Source organism: Etheostoma spectabile, chromosome 7 (assembly GCF_008692095.1).
Source record: "Etheostoma spectabile isolate EspeVRDwgs_2016 chromosome 7, UIUC_Espe_1.0, whole genome shotgun sequence".
NCBI lineage: Eukaryota > Metazoa > Chordata > Actinopteri > Perciformes > Percidae > Etheostoma > Etheostoma spectabile.
In genome coordinates this window covers 24,804,074-24,810,109 of record NC_045739.1, presented here as the reverse complement: position 1 = coordinate 24,810,109, position 6,036 = coordinate 24,804,074, and the positions used below count along the sequence as shown (strand labels likewise).

The window sequence follows — 6,036 nt, the reverse complement described above, 5'->3', positions numbered from 1 at the left end:
ATAGATATAAATATATATATGATCATATAATACACATATATGTAAGTGTATATTATGAATCAATCTATATACATATAATTTATATGTATCTTGTGGTGGTGTAATAACTAATTACATCATATATCAATAGTCCAATAACTTCCCTCAATAGCTATAGCAGAGCAAAACCAAGTAGCTGTGGTATATGACTTAATTAATAGTATAATATATTTCAGTATAATTAATATATATTATTATAATAATATATACTAACAATCATATATAGTTAGATAGGTCATAATTCCTCAAAGTCTATCAGTAGCTGTACGTTATCCACATATCATTACATATATTTAATGATATATAGTATATATATATCATATATATCTACACACATATATACATATATGACGTGTATTATATATGTATAATCTTACCAATATAACCACAAACACACACACATCCCTTTTAAAACAATTTGTAACATAAATTTCACACAAGCAATCCTCTCGTTTGAAAAATTAAACAATATGAATCAAGGCTATTTCTTGCCTTTGTATGCATGTTGGACTAATTTAAGACATGAAAAACTCCACCGGTTATGATTCTCCTGCTTGAATCCATCCACCTGATGTCAATGAACATGTGACGTTTTGCGCCTCCAGACATACTTATAGGAAAAGTACCTGAGTGACTCAGTCTGACGACAATGGCAAATGAAATATTGGGCACATGATGAGTGCATGGCTCATGGCTCATAGGTTGATCATGCACAATTAAACAACCAATCGGATTTTAGGATGCTTTCACCTCGCCATACACACTGCTTCACTTCTTCTGGTGACATGTCCCAATTAAACGGACTGGACTGTGTTTCCTTTGTTGTGTTGTACATCATTGTACCTCTTGTGTCCTTGGAGTCATTGGAGTATTTTCAGATCAACTGGCCTGTTCCTAGCTTGATTTGTGCATTTAAGTAAGTCTGTTTAAAAGGATCTTTCCAATCATATAAGTGTGCATTAACTTCCATCTGATTTTCCATCCATCATTACAGCCATCCTTCACTGTTTTTAAGTTGTTCCAATGTCCATTTTTCCTTATTGTAGAGCACTTTGTTGCTACATTTCAGTGGTCATAATATATTTATATAGTGTTTATACTATCATCAAAAATGCCATATCAATTTGACCCTCATGTTGTCGAAGTTGAAATACAGTGAATAACGGTGTCGACACGGGCAAACGGGTGCTGCTGCTGTGGAAACTCCCGCCTTGTCCGGTCCCCAAGAGTCGACTCCTACTGCCTCAAGGACTACCCCAGTGGCTCTCACATCCCAGTGTGAATGCACGGGAGAGGCTGGTCTTGGCTACCTGAGGCTGCAGGTGGTTTCTTCTCTGGACCCTCTACAGTTGCCTACCAGCCTGGTCTGGGAGTGGACGACGCTGTCGTCTTACTTCTGCAGCGAGCTCATCTGCACCCTGGATGGCGTGGCGGCACTGTAGATCACATGTTTTGATTCCTCCAGTGCAGGGGTCTTCAACGTTTTCCCCAGGCCAGGACCCCCAACTGATGGCAGATGGAGCGGGGATCCCCTAATTATTATATTTGCATAAAATTGTGTTATATCAAACTGGTCCTACAGTGCCATGTGTGCATTGATGACTGAAAGACATCTTCTGCCTCCTTTATCTGTTCCTAATGTGTTTAATTCATGTTATGTGGATTTAAAGACATTTCAATTAGTGAAAAAAATGGCAGGGGGGGGGGGGGGGTATAAAAAAAAAGTCTAATCAACCAAAACTTTCGCACCCCCATGCAGTACCTCCGCGGACCCCCTAGGGTTGCTGACGCCCCTGTTGAAGGACCCCTGCTCCAGTGCATTCAACACCATCCCACCTCTTGCTACCTTGTGAGAACTGCGCTGATGGGTGCCGTAGTCCCCAGTCCCCTGGATCCTGACTACCTGACAGACAGACCCAGTTGTCCTGCCTGGTACCGTGTTCTGTCTGATGTGTGGTGAGGGTAACGGGGGCCCACAGGGGACTGTGGTGTCTCCTTTTCGTTCACCTTGTACACCGCAGACTTCCAGTACAACTCAGAGTCTGTCACCTACAGAAGGTTTCTGAGACTCTGCAGTTGTGGGTGTATCAGGGATGGACAGAGGGGGGGGAAGAACAGGGCACTGGTGGGTGACTTTGTGGGTGGCCTGGTGAGAACCCCTGCTGCTGAACATGGATAAGACCAGAGAGGTGGTGATTGACTTCAGAGGAAGGGAACGACTCCGCAGCCCCTTTGCATCCTGGGAAGTGACGTGGACATGGTGGGAGGACAGATACCTGGGTGTCAGGCTGAACTGGAAGACCACAGCACTGCTGTTTAGAAGAAGGGGATGAGCAGACTCTATTTCCTGAGGAAGCTGAGATCTTCAACGTGTGCAGCAGAATGTTGGAGATGTTTCTACCAGTCTGTTGTGGCCAGCGCTCTGTTCTCCTCCCCATCTGCTGGGGGGGGGGGGGTGGGGGGCAGCAGCATCGAGCCGCGACACAAACAGACTGAACAAACTTGATCAGGAAGGCTGGGCTCCGTGATCGGCTGCAACAGACACGTTTGAAGCTGTGGTGAGAGGAGGTCACGGAACAATCTGTTATCATCATGGATAACCCTGACCACCCTCCCACCCCACCCGGTTCCAACAGAGGCAGCTCCACCTCTCCACCCCACCTGGTCCAACAGAGGAGCAGCTCCACCCTCTCCACCCCACATGGTCCACAGAGGAGCAGCTTCACTCTCTCCACCCCACACTGGTCCAACAGAGGAGAGCTTCACCCTCTCACCCCCACTTGTCCACCAGAGGAGCAGCTCCTCTAAGAGGCTCCGACAGTTTAAATGCGCATGGACCATACAGGAAATCATTCCTACCCAGGCAATAAAACTCTCTGACGCAGTCATCACTGGGTGCAGATAATACTTTTAGAACACCACCCTACTGCACTAAGGGCAACCGGCACAATTGGTTTATTTACATTTTAGAACATTTAGCATATTATTAAGCGTTGCACATTTTGTTTTCCCCCATCCTGTATGTATTTAAATATTTGTTCTATTTTTATTCTTATATTTTATTCCTATTTTATGTATTATTATTTTATTTCATGAAACTGTGTGTATTATATTTTTTACTAAACCTAATTTATATTTATAGTCTGTGTTGTGTGACAGGTACCGTGTAATGCTGTCCACCATAATTTCCATTTTTGGGATCAATAAATATCTCTCTAGCTATCTACTATCTACTATCTATCTATACTATCTATCTCCTTTTAATTTTAGTCTAATAATTCTAAGTTCTGCTTTTCTAACTCAACATTAGGTGTAATTTCCTTTAAATGAGGTTTTATTGACCATAATTCCAAAATAACTAACATTAATAGTATGTGTTACGTAGTGTTGAAAACGTCAAAAAAAGTGACAAACATGAAACAAAAAGCTCAAAAATGTTGAAAAAATGGGAAAAAAAAACTAAGAAATGTTAAAATCAGATAAAAACGCGTAACAAAAATGTTGATTATTCATTTTTCTTTTGACGGGAAGACAACACGAGGGTTAAACAATCTGAAGATCAGCGCATCAGTTAATCACAACTTATGTATGTTATTGGGAATATTTACTTTCTTAATACTACTTTGTGTGTCCTCGTCTCATTCTGCTGAATGGACACCCTTCTTCCTCAGGACTCTTTCCTCCCCCACTTGGCTGACCTTCGTATAAATGCTTTCGAGAATTTAACCCTTGTACTGTAAACGTCTAATCCCTACTGACAGAGCTACTGCCCCCCCCCCCCCCCCACCCCAACCGCCCACTCGTTGCCCCCAATAGCCAATCCATCCTGTCTCTAAGATAACTTGGTTGCCCCCCTGACGCCGTGGAGATGGGTAGACTTGGGGCACAGTGTCAATGATCCTCCATGGCACTCCTCCTTAACATTTACTGTTCAATTTACTAGTAACTCTTTTTAATTAAATTATTATTGTGTATCAAGGTGTGTCTTATACTTTTCCTCTCATGACTAGCCTCTCAACAGTTTTATGAATTTCCCATTTGTGGATTTAAGGTTTTTAAATATGAAAACTTTGTGATGAGCCTGAAAACACTCGAAAGCTTTTACCTGGACAAGTCTGCTGAAACCTGCACGGTTCCTGTTGAAGCAAATAGCTGATATTTCATAAAATAACCAACATTTGGTGTATATATATATATATATGTAAATATTAAATTTGCGTGACAACTCCAATCTTGGCAAAAACATTATTGTAAACCTTTTGTGATCAGGTGATGCATACATAAGTTAATTTTAATATATTAGACAGATTCACTCACTGGCCTCTGAATCAAAACAACGGTAGTTATCAACAGGCATTTGGATTAATTCTCAACACCTCCAACAAGGTCCAGTGTGCAAACACGCATCAGTAAACCAGCACTTAGCATATCAGCTTACATTGTATGAACCAAAATCCTTCCATTTTCAGTGATTCATGCACAGGATGAGAACTGCACTTAACACCTTCAGCAACCTGAGTAGAGAACAGGTGTCAGCACAGCCACGACAATGGAGATGAGACTGATTTGGTTGATGAGGGCGGAGGAGGTGGTCGATTTGTAGTTGTGTTGGTAGTCGCTACGGTAGTTGCTGTGGTAGGTGCTGCTGTGGTACCTCCTGCTGTGGTACCTGCTGCTGTGGTACCTGCTGCTGTGGTACCTCCTGCTGTGGTACCTCCTGCTGTGGTACCTGCTGCTGTGGTACCTGCTGCTGTGGTACCTGCTGCTGTGGTACCCTGCCTGCTGTGTACATGCTGCTGTGGTACTGCTTGCTGTGTACCTGCTGCGTGGTACCTGCTGCTGTGGTACTGCGCGTGTGTTACTCATGCTGTGGTACCTGCTGCTGTGGGTACTGCTCTGGTACCTGCTGCTGTGTTACTGCTGTGTGGTACCTGCGCTGTGGTTACCTGCTGCTGCTGGGTACCTGCCTGCTCTGTTACGGCTGCTGTGGTACCTGCTGCTGTGGTTACTTGCTTGCGTGTGGTACCTGCTGCTGTGGTACCTGCTGCTGGGTACCCTCCTGCTGTGGTACCTGCCTGTGACGCTGTTGCCAGTGAAGCTGTTTGAGGAGAATTTGTTAGTTCAGTTTCATATTTGCAACAACTTAATTTGCGGTTGAAAGTTTCTCTTGATACCAACGAACAGAGGACGAGGAAACAATCTTTGCAATCATGGTGACATGGTGTCGTGTTCTCTTCTCGGCTCTCTGAAAAATAAATTGGTACGTTCAAATGTTTTTTCTTGTGAGTGGATTGCTGTTGTGCTTCTGTTGATGTCTATCTCTGAGTCTGCAAACACTTAAAATAACTTAAAGATGCTTATTGAATATTGAAACACACAACGACACACCAGCTGCGGCTGTTTTGCTCTGCTATGATTTGAGGAATGATGACTATAACTATTATAATGTATTTACCTATTTGTGTCTAAAAACATTTCTCTGGGAGCTATTCACAACATTTCATAAATATAATGCAAAAATATATACTTTTTGCAGTGTCAAAACTTTGTTGACACCTTTTGGGGATAAGACCATTAAAAAGTTGAGAAATCCTGGTTTTAAATAATACCCACACAAAATATTATATGTATGAATAAAAATTTACGTAATAATAGTTAATAGTCAATCATTCCTCAAATCTATAGCAAGCAGAAAACAGCAGTAACACAAACAACACACACACTTCATTTACAAAAAATTAAAATGATGTAAAACATAATTTCAACATAATACAATCTCTGTCTTGGAAAAAAAAGAATTGCCTTTGATGCATGTTGGACTAATTTAAGACCTGGAAAATACTTACAGGTTATATTCTCAGCTTGAATGTCATCCACGAGGTCAAGGAAATGTGACGTTTTATGATTCTAGATACACTTTTATAGGCCAAGTACCTGAGATGACCCAGTCTCAGACAATGGCAATGAAATATGTCACATGTGAGTGATTGCTATGTG

General features: G+C 42.0%; 1 long non-coding RNA gene across 1 annotated transcript; it reads right to left on the bottom strand.

Annotated features, from left to right (window-relative positions):
- Nucleotides 1-4,303: 4,303 nt before the first annotated feature.
- LOC116691956 (uncharacterized) lies at nucleotides 4,304-5,077 on the bottom strand. The gene is made up of 2 exons (XR_004332594.1): nucleotides 5,019-5,077; nucleotides 4,304-4,814 (listed from the first exon to the last, which is right to left on the bottom strand). It is a non-coding gene; the product is annotated as an uncharacterized LOC116691956 (long non-coding RNA).
- Between the last annotated feature and the right edge of the window lie 959 nt (nucleotides 5,078-6,036).